Consider the following 16,621-nt stretch of genomic DNA (forward strand, 5'->3'; position numbering starts at 1 on the left):
AGCAGCAGCCACATCTTACTATGGCAATGGGTGTTGAGGTGGGTGCAAAGGCCCTCATGGTATTCCCAACTACAGGCGTACTAACAAACAGACACTGATATCCTTAACAATGCACATGTACACATTTTTCAGTACTGGGGTGCATCACTGCAGGTGGTCATAGGTGTGTACCTGGCTATTTTCCATGGAGAGATGGGAAGTGTAGGGGATGTGTGTACAGTAGTATCATGCCACCTGTGATGTGCCAGCAGGCAATCTATCGACAGACACCACTATGGTGACCCTCAGGGTGACAGTGACATGCATCAGCCAATCCTCTGGGTGCCTCCTGCACATGGCCACTGGGGTGATCCAGTTGACATGTATGCAACATGTATTACAACACATGGTTAGTGTCTGTGATGGAGACCTGTACCCAAGCATGTTCTGTTGACTGTGGTAGTGTAGTGGAGGCACCTGTGGCATGTGGTGCATACAGGGTGTTTTGTCCTATCTGTGCCAGTTATCACAGCTGGGCAGACATTCAGTATCAGTCAAGCATAGGTTGCCTGTACATATCCAAGCTGGATACTTGCCATCTGCACATCTGTACAGGGATTGACAGACATCAACTTGGCAACTAGCTATGCAGTAGGATGAATGTGTCGACAGATAGACATCTGACACCAATATGTATGCCATTACTACATGTTGGAAGCCCTCACTGACATGTGCTGTACAGACATTAGTCTACAGTTACTTTCCACATGTCAGATCATTATCCAGTAGGAGATATATACTGTGACACAGCTCACACACCAGGAACACAACAGTGAGGCCTCATAGTCCAGCTATGCCTGCAGGGGTGCTTGTTGCCAGTACTACATTTAGCAATCTACTCTTGTCTGGGAAAGCACTATCAACAGTAGTAATGGCATGATACACTGTGCCAGTGTGACGGCACATAACCTGGGTTACTACCCTTGTATGTAACACATTCACATGGATAAGAGTGAGGTACAGGTCTTATATACTTGAGTGTCCCAGACATGACACTCACACCCTTTGCTACTGTAATGACGGCACACAGACACATATTTTGTACATGGCATTACATACACTTACTACAGATGTCATTACCCTGCTATATTATCAGACTGGGATGTGAGCACGGGTTACCAGGGCTTCGCAGGTGTCAGCATTGCTGCAATATAACAGCTGAGCAAATTTGCAAACTGGTAAGCGAAGCCTACACGGTGAAAGCACCCTTACGTTTAAACATATGCAAGCACCACTTAGCTTTGTGAAAACCCACGCAAATGCACTTAAAGCTGCTCAAAACTGCCTTAACCACTCTGTATCCAACAGCCCTTATAATGCCCAGCAACAAAATCAACAGCGCTTGAACCCAGGACCCTGTATAGTAACAACAGTTAACCACTACGCCATGACAGCTGAGAAGACAGTTTTTGTTTTTCCAATATATCTGTCAGTACACATATTGAATAGTATTGAACAATTGCTGTGACTTTCACAATTGTGTAGTACTTGTTAGTGATATTATTGTTGCATCACATATGTTGTTATATCTAAATATACACATATCAGATACATATGATGTGATACAGCTGGGAAGGTATACACAAGCATAACATTTACACATGACAAGGATATGGATATATGCATATAGCGTAGCTATATATCTACATGTACATACACATATATATTCATATATATATATATATATATATATATATATATATATATATATATATATATTCATATATATGTATTTCTACACATCTGTATAGTGCATCATATATATGGCCATTTATAGAGTTCTCTGTATATGTGTATATATATATATATATATATATATATATATATATATATATATATATATATATATAATGGGTCCTTACAAAGACCGACAGCTCACAACACCGACACCCACATCGCTGACACCAAAAGCCCGACACATGAAATACTGACAGTGGGGAAATGGTAAGTCTCCATAGTGCGGAATGGAAATAGTTCCATTCCTGCATTGTAGTGCATAGGAGTTGGTATATTAAAGTAATGGGGGTGTGGGGGGGGCGGAGCAGTAGCGCTGTTGTCGGTATTTTGTGTGTCGGGCTTTTGGTGTCTGCGATGTGGGTGTCGGTGTTGTGAGCTGTCGGTCTTCTTTAGGGGACATATATATATATATATATATATATATATATATATATATACATATATACATATTTATATACATACATATATATATATATATATATATACATATATATATATATATATATATATATATACATATATATATATATATATATATATATGTATGCACATCCTATATGTACAGATATACCTATTTATGTCGATATATATGCAGATATCTATAACTATATGTGCATACATATCTAAACAGAAATACCTATTTATGTCGATATATATGTAGATATCCATAACTATAATATCTGTATATGTGTAGACATATATAGGTGTGTATATGTATATATTTGAGTTTGTATATGTGTGTATTTATCCATATATGTATGTAGACATGTATATGTCTATATATCTATAGCATATATGTATATATATATATATATATATATATATATATATATATACATATATGTTTACCATATGTCCAGAACATGGAGTGGAGTCATACCTCAGCACCAATATTCCCAACCTCTTAGTGGAAAGGGATTTCATGTATGTATTGCAGGTATATATGTAGACTGTTGCTACTGTAAAAGCAGTTGTCTTAACAGACATGTTGTGTGTGGGAGGTCACATCTGCTTTTCACATGTACGCCATTGGGTATTGACAGACATCCTAAGGACATCATAGTACAGTACCACTGATAGCACAGTAATGATCCTGTGGACTACAGCAGAGATATGACCAATATATGTGGACAGTCTGGCACTCTGTGGTCAGTCCAGAGGTGTACACAGATCTCCTTCATGCGAGACATGTGGACCACGCCTGACAATGTGGATTTTAACAGCCATGCACATGGGTATATCATGTAAATATTGGACTACATATACCCACACAGTTTATGCATTCACACACACCAGTCTGTCCTGACACATAATACCTGGTGGTGCAGAGGTCACATGGCCACATACTACCCAGTAGTTAGTGACATACATATGTACAGAATCCCACTGCTTTGTCAGAAATACACAACGGTTATGGTGGCCTGGCAGCAGTATATCTTGCAAATATCTGGACATAACAGCACACTGGGTAATTACACTAAGCTGCTAGGCATGTAACAAAGCACTGTGCAAACTAGAGGCAGACTGCCACAACACTGGACTACATTTTGTATTGGGGAATACATATTTACCTGCAAATATACCAGGCTCTACATGCATATCACAGCACAGAGTAACAGACACCTGTGAGAAAGTGCATACCCACAACCAATGTGAACACAGCCACATATCGTACGCAAGCTTAATATGACACTATATGGACTGTCTGATAAACACCATCCTCATCTATGCCACTCACACACAAACCTTACATAAACTGGGCCATGACACAGTGTGGTCCGATGCCTGTCTGTGGTATGGGACATGTGTGCGTTTGGCCCCACAGACATGTGAGCCAATAGGGTACCACACACTGGAGCAGCATGTAATATCAGCTAGAACAGGACCAAGAACAATGGCATCTACCACAGTCTGTGCACAGGCCAAGGTACGTATGCACAATACACATACTGTCGACAATCACCATAAGTACACAGACCCCAGTACTGTACACACAACCGCAGAATGCCCATGTTATGTCTTCATGAATAACCCCTACTATACATAACATGTCTAGCAGTCTGATATCTGACTGCCTTGTTATCAGGTATGGTGTCAATAAATAATGGTGTACAGAACATATGCATCTTTTACTGCATGGCATATGTACAAAGGTTGACAGACTTGTGGTTGGAGCCACAAACACTGGGCCAATATTGGCATGTTACTGTGATACCCTCATGCATTTATTGTCATAACAGGGTTTGTTGTGACATATGTCCTATGAGGGATATGAAGTCAGTAACTCTCATGGCTGTCACAATGTACTGACTGCAATCCTCAGACTATGCTTCTTCAGTTCTAAAATAGGTAATCTGTGAGTAACACAAGAAACATAAGATTCCAAACACTGCCCAGTCTGCAGATAATCCTACAGGTGGGAGTTTCCTCAAACACATAACACTGTCATGGCAGGTATTAAATCATGTAGTCCAGCCATATCCACACACACCCTGTTAAACCAACATTACTCCAAATGCAGAAGAGCAACACTTACATTCTGTAGTCATGTCCGGCACATCCCCCTCCTGTTTGTTGGCCTGTCTCCACAGTATATGTTGTTAGAGGTAAATCCCAGTACCATCTGTGATGCTATTTGGCAAACATCAACATGAGGTCCTGCTCACAGTGAATGAAAAGGCCCAACACCCACATCTTGTTCCTAGATACTGAAGTGTGTTTCCATGTAATTGGCTATGGGAATGTTACCACAGCTGTTCCACATGCAATCAGCTAGCGGGGAACTACAATTCATGCAGAGGCCATCATCTGATCATAAGGGTCACTTACAAAACACAAGGTGCTGCCTAAGCAAAGCAGTTGTACTTCTCCACATCCACCAGAGAGGGAGTGAGAGAGACAGATGGAGACAAAGTAAGTCAGGTAGGGGGTGGGAGAGTAAAACCTAAGCCTGCTTGTGTCACACACTTACCAGTATGGGGTTTCAACCCCTGCCTGACTGTATTGCTATCACATGTCTATGCAGTTATTGCATGTGCCACATTGCTTACATGTTGGGGATCTGTCCAAAGGTATATCTGATGGTGAGTGACGTCTGCAACAGTGATATAGGAGCAATAAGGTGGGTGTAGTACACGTGCCCGTCCACATGAACAGGTGTCAACATAGACACAGCCACACTCTCTCAGGGACTCACACTCATTAACACAGTTGGCAGGGTCAGCAATAAACTTCCTAACTAGCTAGTTTGCCACAGTACAGTAATACGCAGGTATGATATGCACCACAGGGGTTCTCCGGATGATATATGTGCAAAGGGTATGTGAAGGTGTCTGACATCAAACGGCATGCTTCAGTAGGCCAATGGGAGTTGTAGTGAGTGTGAATGGGTCGAAATCATTATACTCCATACAAACAGACACAGGGTGCCAGTACTGACATGCATGGGTGCATTACTTCACAGGTGTGTAGTGGTTGACTGTGCCAAATGGCTGTACAAGGCTAGGTGAAGGGTATACCTTGGCATCAGGCCACATGAAAATGGTCTGCAGTGTGTCTCAGTGGTGTAGTGTCTGGATTGGCCCCCACAGGTGGGTATTGTATTCACCATCCAGTCATCTGGGTCACTATTGTATGTGGCCAGGGCTGTGCAATGCTTGCCATGTATGTGTTCTGTAGTTCATGACATGGACGGTGTTTGGGATGTGCACATGTCCCACATGCATGTTCTGTCTCATGTGGAACTGTACCTGGGGTGTCTGGGCCATGTTGTGTACACAGATTGTTATCATCAGATGTGCCCGTCCTGGCCTCATGTGGTGGGAACTGGCAATGGACACCAGGTTGACCTAGCACCTACATTGACAACATGATGCAGGTATTCCCTGGTGTCAGTGGTGTCTGTCCATACAGGGCATGTGTTTAAGGCATGGTATGTCCTTTGTGGGTCACATTTGATGGCACTACAGTTGTTGCAGGTGTCCAGTAGGAGGCACACTGTCTGCAATTATGTGCCTACTATAGTAATGAGACAGAGTGCCATGCCCTCTGTAGTCCGCTGAAATCACACCATGGTTACTATCTGTGGGCAATATGCAGGGTACTACCAACAAAGTGGTTGTTGCCTAGGCTAGTGTGTTTGTGTATGAGACATGGCTTGGGAGTGTTTTCTGGGTAATACAAGGGTTGCCTAATTTGTTTGCCAGGCCTTGATGTCACATGTAGTGGTATGGATTGGCAACCCCAGCCTCTCTGCTGTTTGACATCTGTTATCCTTGTAAGGTGGACATTGTGACCTATAATAGGCCCTCCATATAAGAAATTTGCTAAACCTGCTCCACAATGAGTCCAGTTGTTACACGCTCACAGCCACCTCCACACAGGATATGAATGACAAACATACATACACACACACACATACACACACATACCACGTCTCACAGTTGCCATGTCTGGGATTGGAATTCCTACCTAACTACTTTATCAAACTACATCATTACACAGTTATAGGATGTGCCACAGAGATTAATGAGCTATTCATTCCCCAAAGGTGCATTTCAAAGTGAATGACATCAGCAGGCATGCCAGAGTAGGGCATTTGAAATTACAGTGAATGTGACTAACCTAAAAAGCATTGATCCCTACACAGACAAACACACACAGTTGCCACATCTGGGATTAGAACTCCTGCTTAACTAGTTCACCACACTATAGCATTACGTAGTTATATGACGCGCCACAGAGATTACTGGGCTACTACTTCCCCAAAGGTGTATTTCAAAGTGAATGACATCAGCAGGCTTGCCAAAGAAGGGCACTGGAGGTTGTAGTGACTGATAATGGCCTCAAAAGCATTGCTCCCTACACAGACAACCTAACACACACACAAACATCCACACTTGCCATGTCTGGAAATAGAACTCCTACCTGACTAGTTTATCACACTACAGCATTACGCAGTTATAGGACATGCCACAGAGATTACTGGGATATTCCTTCCCCAAAGGTGTATTTCAAAGTGAATGACATCAGCAGGCTTGGCATAGTAGGGCTATGGGAAGGGCAGTGTGTGTGCATGGGCCATAACCCATTCATCTAGAGGCAGGCACACCACACTCAGGTGCACACAGGTTTACATTCCACAGGTACGTGTATACAACTGCTAGATGACTACTGCCTTGTACAGTCATGTTGCACAGTTAGCACTAGCACCACAGAGTCTATAATGCTAAGGGATTCCAGAAGCAAACGTCTACGGTGAGTGACATTTACACATCATGTGGTTGTAGCCATTTGGCTGTGTGCTGGGTGGGACAGGCCTCATGATGGAAGGCTCTTTGTCACTGTCACTCTCTTCCACACATCTATGTATGTGTACTTTTGGCATATTATAGTGTGTTGTCCTTGGATGTATGTGTGTATTCCTATCCAATGTGTGTGCAAAATATGACTGGTGCATACTGAGACGTGTATGCACTAACATCTGCAACTGTCAGATATGTATGGTCCACTGTTGTTGCCAGATATGGGCTTCATTTAAGTGTGTGAGCATGCCCAGTATGACCTTTCAGTATTTTGTTGTCTGACATTGCCTTCATTTCTCTAAGTGTGGGAGCATGTCCAGTATGACCTTCTGTACTGAATGTGTGAATCCATTCTAGGTAGAGTGGACTCCAGTGCAGATGTTTGTGTTCTGCACCTACAGCTAGCTAACTGTTTCTAAAGGATATCTGTAGATCAGTTGACAATATGGGGTCAAAATGAGCAAAGGATAGTGGGTACTGTATGTAATTGTGTCTGTGCTGCTTCTGCTACATGGTCCTAGTGTTAGCAGAGATATTCAGACATGTGTACTGTTATACACTGTGATGTTTTATGTCATCAAGTACTGTCAGGTAGACATATTTGCTTGCAGTGATGTCCTGGGGAACACAGGGTGAATGGAGCCGAATCCAGTATTGTGGTCAAATGCCTACATAGTCTTGCAAACTCATGCCATTCTGGAGGGGGAGCTGCAGACACTTGCTGCTGTGTCTGTGTAACTGGTTCAGCACCTTGGTACAGTGGTGGCAGAGGATCCCATGCTTGTACATCCATCAACGTGACAGTATGGTCATATCCTGCTGTGGCCATACCTCATAATTGTACAGATTCACACAGGTTACCCAGAGGCAGGGGTCATAATTCTGTACATTACCCCTTCACATTGTGGTTTATGAGCAGGTTTGTAGCCACCCATTCTTGTATTTGCAGCCAGGGATAGTATGTGCACACGGCTGTGTTTTGGACTTCACACACTCCATGCTGTCCATGCTCCCACCCCCCTCTATTATTCTATCCTCTTCCATACATTATGCGAACATTCTCTGATACTTTCCCTATAGTTATTACCTCATCACAGCAGTATAGTGGTGTTGGTCCACAGTTCATGCAGTAGGACATGGTGGACATGTTACTGTGGTTTGTCCACATGGCCTTGCATATGGGTACTGTGGACTATGTTATGTTGTTATTTAGGAGTCCGTGACATAACATACATTGGCAGTATGGGTGAGACACAGGCCTTTGGCAGAGGAATGTAGGCCATTTGCTAGTGATGCAGGCCAGCTATAGCAGGCCATTGCATTCTGTCAGTCCTACAGTCCCAGGCTGCAATACAGTATATTCCCCTGGGGTGACAGGGTAGGTGTGCTAGGTGTTCATGCCTATACTTTCTGTCAGTATTGATCCAGTGGTGTGGATGCTGGCAAGGTGCTGCTTACAACTAGGGACACACCTGCATGGGACACCTGCTCTGCATGCTGCATTCTTTCGCTATTGCCATACACAGGTGGAGGTCATATTGTACTCATTCCCAACAACAGGGATAAGACCAGAGAGGTACCTGTGGATTTTGGTTGGGTGAGCTGGGTGCATGTGTGCTATGGACACTACTTGTATCTGACTCACAGATATGCATGGGGCATTCCACTTATGCTGGCTTATGCAGGGACATCAGCTGTTTCTCAATACATCATTCCTATGACCTTTGTGGACTGCCAGTGTTTAGCCAGACAACATCAGTATTCCCTACTTCAATCCCAGATGATGTGCTGCAAACCTGTATATACAATTCCAAGGGTGTGTCCATTTGATAATTACATATTAGACACTGTCTGTCTGGGGTACTTCCCCCACTGTACTGCTTGTATATCTGGCCCAACAGTCATGCCATGTCCATCTTTCAGATGGTGACACATATTACTTCCAAACATTTACAATGGCTTACTTCTAGAATGTGCTATACTGGGAAGCAGTGTGTTTGGCATTGCAGTTGTGAAGACTTGGCCCAGTCATCGGCAGTACTGGGCAATGGCCACCAGGACAAACCTCACCATGCATACATACTGATCTCTCTCACACAATATACAACACACACCAATCTAATACAAGCAGACCTGCATATTGTACACATGCTACAATCTATCCTGCTACCTTTGGCCAGCTCAGGTAATCTGTGCTCCACTGTTATTATACCTACACATACATGTTACTGCATTTCTACATCAGATTGGGGGGGGGGCACATCTGTGTGTTTCTATGTGTCTATATAGGACTGGGGGGAGCACACCTGACTGTTACTATATTTCTACATAGGAGTTGGGGGGGCACACCTGACTGTTACTACATTTCTACATAGGATTGGGGGGTGCACACCTGTGTGTTACTACATGTCTACATAGGAATGGGGGGGGTACACCTGACTGTTACTATATTTCTACATAGGATTGGGTGGGGGCACACCTGGCTGTTGCTACATGTCTACATTGGATTGGGGAGGGGCACGTCAGACTGTTACTACATTTCTACATAGGATTGGGGGGGGGCACACCTGTGTGTTACTATGTGTATACATAGGAATGGGGACACACCTGACTGTTACTACATTTCTACATAGGATTAGGGGCACACCTGTGTGCTGCTACGTATCTACATAGGAATGGGGGGGGCACATCTGACTGTTACTACATTTCTTCATTGGATTGGGAGGGCACACCTGACTGTTACTACGTGTCTGCATCAGATTGGGGGGCACACCAGACTGTTACTACATTTCTACATAGGATTGGGGGGCACACCTGACACTTGTACACATTTGCTATGACTGTACTGGTATGTCAGGTACTCCATTTCATTCTCCATTCTAACCTATCATACTGACTAGAGGCATATTAGTGTACTACAGGTCTTAGGTTTGATTGACCTACATTTCAGTTTCTGACTTCTTACCCTTCAGAACTAACATTCCACTGCCTGACCTGTTGTAGTCTGTGTGTGAAGACCTGGGGGTTACCCATAGCCATCATTCAGCTGCCTTAGCACAGCCTTTGTTTGTATTGGTCTACACCTATCCTGCTGGGTGAGACTGTTGTTGGGTATGTGAGCCTCCCTGACTGGCATGTGTGTGTCATATGGACACACATTTGGCCCAGCACATTTCCTGCAGTCGGTTTTGTCACCATGTGTAGTACTGGCTACTATGGTGACACCAGTATTTGTTACAGATCTCATGCTACCACTATAGGTGTCTACTATCTGCTGGCATCCCATTCAACCATCCGATTCCCTTGCACACTTACATCCATACCATAGATACAAGTAACAACACATACTACTCCATTCGGCAATTGGTAGGAAGAGTGACTTACCTTGTGGCTGTGCCAGTATTGAGAATGGTGCTGGAGGGCTGCCTATGTCAGATGTACATAGTACACTCCCTATATATGGCTGATCACAGGTAGTGTCATGTTTGGCATCCCTTTTACGGTATGTGCGAGTCAGAGAGAGGTGTCATTCCGTGGGTCCCTACTGTGTCAGTGTATGTGCTATGCATTGCCTCTTTGCCAAGGCCAGGGCATACTGGGCATGCCTCCTTCTGCCTACTGGGGCAGGCTCAGGTTGTTCCTCCTCTGAGTCACTCTGTGCCTGTGAAGTCCTTGGCAATGGTGGGGGGCTGTGTGTCCCTGCCCCATGCTGTTCCTGCTGCTGCTGTTTCCGCAGGATCATATTGTGTAGCATGGTGCATACGATAACAATTTGTGTACATGTAACTGGTGAGTACTGCAAGGCTCCACCAGATGTGTCCAGACACCAGAACCATGACTTGAGCATCCCAAATACACACTCTATTCTAATTTTGGTCTGTGCGTGTGCCTCATTATAGAGCTCTTGTTCGGGTGTGTGTGCATTTCTGATGGGTGTCATCAGCCACGGCTCCAGTGCGTGACCAGCATCCCCCACTAGGTGACTGTAAGGGATGTCCCTCATGGCAAATCTCTGGTACAGCTGCGTCAGATGCCAGATGTAGGAGTTGTGATAGCTTCCAGTGCAGCCAGCACACACATTCATTATAATGCCCTGGGCATTGCACACGACCTGGCAGTTGATGGAGGGGAAGCCTTTGCGGTTGATATAGACCCTACCCTGCTCACCGGGTGGTGCTTTGATGTGCATGTGCATGCAGTCTATAGCAGCCACTACCTCAGGTTATTCTGCTATTTGGTGGAAGAGACGCATATTGCTGGCCAACGCCTAACGGGTGTTGGGGAAATATACGTGCTCACCGGCATGTGCTGACATGGCATCCAGGATCTGGTGGAGTATCCTGGATGCTAATGCCTGTGAGATCCCCATGATATCCCCAGCTGGCCTTTGGAAGGTACCTGTGACTAGTATTCTTAGGCCTACACATACCTTGGTATCCACTGGGATGGGTTCCCCTCTGTTAGTTTTGTTTGTCATGCGTGGCCGGTACAGCTCAACAATTTGCTGTAAGCTGTCCTTGTCCACCCTATAGCGCTCCACTATCTCCAGCTCATGTAGCTCCTGGTAGGTTCCCCTGGGTCTGTACACTCTTCTCCATCTCCTCACTGTGGGTTGGTCGACAGCATTCTCATCCTCACCACCCTCAGCCTCTTCCACATGTTGATGTATGAGAGCTGCTGCAGCCCCTATCATTTTGTTGTTTTTGTTTGTTAAAATTTCCCCCCTTGTATACTCCGGTGGTATAGAGTATGTGGGAAAAACCAGAGGGAAAGGTGTTTGCATAATTTATAGTAGTGTTCTGGGCTGGTCTGCTGCCTGTGTAATTGGCTGATTCTGATACATTTCAACTGCCAGCTATGCTAGTTCTCCTAGATTACCTTCTTACTGCTGTTTTCCCTTCCCATTGCCTTCCTGTTTAAGCCCAGGGATGTGCTGTGCAAACACAGTGCTCAAATGTGCACAGAGCTACTATTTCCTGGTTTACTTTTTTTTTCCTTTAAAACCCGATGCGCGGTGAGCACACCCGCTTAGGCAATGTAAAGAGTGCTAGGCAGCCTCAGACACACATCCTTGCTTAGCTCTGCTAAGCTAAGGGCAAACCCGAGCCACAGGGCTCCAATCTGCTTACAGTATGCCTGACACCCCCCCCCCCATAATGTCAGCTAACTCTTAGGCTTGAACCATGCTATTTCTGCACTTGCACTGTTGGGTGCTGACTAGCATTGAGGGGAAATCTGAGATTCAGTATCATTCCCCTCATTTGCATAGGATTGCCTGCTAATGCATAGTTACAGGTCCCGCACTGAGCCTCCCCCCTTAGCAACCACTATTCACTGGTCATGTTGTCTTCTGCCTGCCATTGAATATAATGGCAAAAGAGTGATTTTGGTTAGAATGCTTATTTCAGGTTCTTTTTTATATTTTCGGCCCGATCCCGTTTGCGCGCCGCTGCCCTATGCTTAAACAACCGAAATCGGCTAAAAAAAAATAAACTTTTTTTTTATTTTTGCAACTGTTTTCCAGCCAATGGCCATATATTTGGCCATTGGCATGGTTTCCACATAATATACACACTTTATATGGAGCTGTCATGGCTCCGTTTTGTAATTTGCAGAAATGTACTCGGTTACTAACCAAGTACATTTCTGCACACTACACTAGTCCTGCACAGCCGGCTGACAGCTTCCTGGATCACAAATTCACCTCATTTGCATGTTTTTCACCTGCAAATGGGGTAATTTGCATACAGGAGCTGTGTCCGTGCAGGAATAGTGCAGAAGCGCTCATGCACATCCCTGCAGCTTATTCCTGGATCACACAGCGGCCATATTGCCTCCAGGAGCTCCTGCACTGTTTCTGCACACCCTGGAGAGCTTGCTGAATCTGGGGGGATACTGTCAGTTTAGTCTGTCAAACACTGTTTTCATTGACAGATTAAACAGCAGTGTTTTTATGTCAAATGTTAACTTTGTCAAATGTGGGGATAGCCAAATTTATTTATGTTGATGTGATGTGCTCTGGGTTTAGCTAAGTGTAGTGTGTGTGTGTGTGTGTGTGTGTGTGTGTGTGTGTGTGTGTGTGTGTGTGTGTGTGTGTGTGTGTGTGTGTGTGTGTGTGTGTGTGTGTGTGTGTGTGTGTGTGTGTGTGTGTGTGTGTGTGTCTGTTTGTGTTGTAATTCTGAAACTGTCAGGAGTACTGAAAGTTTCAGCATTAGCGATACGAGTATTTGTGTGAGTGTTTGCAGATTAGGATTAGAGTAAGAATTAAGTAATTAACATAGTATTAGCATAGTGCACATACATTGGCTGGATAGTATCTTGGCATGTGTTGATTAATGGTGTTGTTAGGGAAATATTTTACATAAGGTTATGTACATGTTTGGGGTTAGGGTCAGAGGTATGATTAGGATTAGTATACATGAGTAATGTGTAGAGGAGCTGTGCAAAATCCAAATCCAACAATCCACTGCAAATGTACCCAACTAACAGGACTGCCATCTTCACCTGGAATTTTTACCAGCATCTAAGCAGCTGCATAGAAAATTATGTACCCATCTGCCATAAATATAATGGTGAATTTAGGAGAAAAAAACACCTTTAAGTCGCATATTAATTAACTGTATAACAAAAGAAGGAAAATAACAAAGAGCTATAAGAAATCCCCATCTTCTGCGAAGAAACAGACTGAAACATGCCAGGAAAACCTTAAGTGCACTATTAGAAAATGCACAGTAGAGAGCAAACTAAAAATCACTACATATAGGAAAGGAAACTACAAGACATTCTTCAGTTGCGCCAGAAAATTAAGGAATAATGTTCAACAGTGCAGAAACCTCATCCATAATACTATCATAAATTCAAATCCCAAGGCTGTAGCAGGTATAGTGGAAACTTTACCCAGCCCACCCTAATTATTCTGCTTGTTATCTCTAATAATGTAGTTCTCCATTATCACCTTGGAACAGGTCTTGGAATCAATGTCAAAGGTTAAAGTATTGTTTCTGAGGGACCAGATAGATACCAGGCCACATTCTCATCAGTGCCACATATACCCAGTCTGAGCCACTACTTAAACTGTTTGGTCTTGGGCTGTCTACAGGGTTTCTCCCTGATGCCTGGACAACAGCCACTATGACTCCCCTACACAAGGTAACCCTTCTGCTCAGGTAATTGTTAGTCACTCTTGAATGGAGGAGTTACAGTGGCTGTTCTCCAGGCCTTAAGAATGCATCATAGCAGGACTCATTAATGCAGATACAGGCATATATATCTATCACTTAGTTTGGATATTTGAAGGGCAGGTCCTGTCTCCTGAACGGAGCAATCTTTTTTAAAAAAAGGCTACAGAAGCTGAGGACAGTGAGTACTCTAAGCATACCGGTTATCGTGACCTGGTCAAGGCTTTTGACACTATCCCTCATGGTATTATTATTGAAAAGTTTAATAAACTTAATGTACACCCCCTACATTGTCCACTGAATTGCAAATTGGCTGTCTGACAGATCCCTAGTAGTGAAAGTTGCTGGCACCCTCTCTCTGAATGAAAATTTGTAACTACTGGGGTACTTCAGAGATTAGTGCTGAGCCCTCTCCTGTTTGGCAATAATTTTGCAGACATCCAAGGCAATATCCCTGAAGTATGGCTGACCACATTTACTGATGAATGAGAGCTGGGTAGTGTTACCACTCATCCACTGACACTAAACTGTTCCAGAGGGGCTGAAATATGCACATACTTCATGTACTGAAAACAGCTTCAAGCTAAGTGCAAAAAACTGCTTCATAATAGCATTAGGGGAAATAAAAAGTTGTTCCACCTCATACATTATAAGTGTTTCTCCTCCTCAAACAAATGCAGCCATAATAAACTGGGTCTATATTAGAACAATGAAGTCTTGAAACTTCGAATGTTCTAATATCGACCCCTATTCAGCAAATGTTAAAAATAGCGAAGCTGCAGAACACCAAATTTTTTCCTAGGGAAAGAATTTGGTTGGCCGTTCTTGTAGCTTCGCTATTTTCAGCACTGTGGTGGAAAGTTATGAGTCGGGTTCAGGTAAGTGTGGGATTGTGTGGATGTGAGAGTTAGGGCGTGGGTTAGGTGAGTTAGGGTTAGGGCGCAGGTCAGGTAAGTGTGCGATTGTGATGTATGTTAGGGTTAGGGTGCGGGTGAAGTGAGTGTGCGATGGTGACGGACCTTAGGGTTAGGGTTAAGGTAAGTGGATAGATAGTAGTGTATGCACAGTTTAGTGTAGGGTTAGATGCAGGATTTTAAGTGTATGTGTGTAGATTGCTGTTTTTTTGGTGTACTTGTGTTGTGTGTATGTGTTTCGGAACAGCAAATTTTTTCCCCTGGGAAAAAATTCGCTGTTCTGCATGTTCGCTATTTTCAGCATTCGCTGAATAGGGTCGATATTAGAACATTCGAAGTTTCAAGACTTCGATGTTCTAATATAGACCCAATAAACCTGGGTACTTACATGGACAACTTTTTTTTTGATCATGTTTCCACCTTAATTAGGAAATCCTTCTATCTGGCCCAGTTAATTTCCAAGGGAATATCTTCAAGATCCAAAGAATTCATCTCTCCCCTGTACTCTTTTCTTATCAGACCCATTGTTAAAAACAATGCCCTCTTTGGTATGCACAAATTCAACCACACTGATCAACTAGAGACTCCCTAGTGATTTTTAACCAGAAAATTAAAGGCCTTGAATCTTTCAAATATCCCAACAGATAAGTACAATTCACTGTACACCCTTTGTCCTTCTTGCTGTTCTGCACACTCTGCATCTACTTGTCAGCTTGTCCCAGTTCCTATCGACTGCTATCCATTGTTCTTTTATGCATCCGGAATTACTGCCTCCTTGTCATGGCATAGCATATAAAGCCCTCAATCTATGCCAAGACCTCTGTAACTGCAAAGCATTACCCTCTGTGTACAATTTATTGTATCATTTCCTGGTTTGCTTTCTATTTTTGTATCTTGTCTACTGTTTTCATATTCTGCCTACTGTTCATATCTCCTCCACTTTCTGAATAATGATATTTCTCCTCCCCCACCATTTTAGTTTAAAGGGAATCTTGATTTTTTAATATCCTGTTCAGTCACTGACCCTCTGTTATATCACAATACCCTTTCCTTTTTTCCTTGCTCATCCAAAGAAATTGGTATAGCTTCTGGTGTCATTTAAAGGGAGAGCAATATAGATCAGCATGGGAGGTGATGATGGACAGTGCTAAGTGCTTTGCTAAGGATGGCCTGCATTTCTCCCCTCCTCTGCAAGGCTGTTGTATGTTGGCTAAATTCTTGTCCATCCCCATAGTACCCTTTAAGGCAATGTTAGTCTTCTACAGCTTCAAGCATAAATAAGCAGAATCTGGATAACATTTAGGTATTGCTGCTCAACACTAGGAGCCTTAATAGAAAAAAAAACTCCACTCTCTATAAGCACTCCTTATCACTGATATATGCATCATCACAGATGTCTGTTTTAAGACCAACAAAAACACTTGCTCATTTGATCAGTGCAAGGTTTAAT

The sequence above is a fragment of the Protopterus annectens genome, chromosome 5.part0 (assembly GCF_019279795.1).
Source record: "Protopterus annectens isolate FY-2018-M chromosome 5.part0, PAN1.0, whole genome shotgun sequence".
Lineage (NCBI taxonomy): Eukaryota > Metazoa > Chordata > Ceratodontiformes > Protopteridae > Protopterus > Protopterus annectens.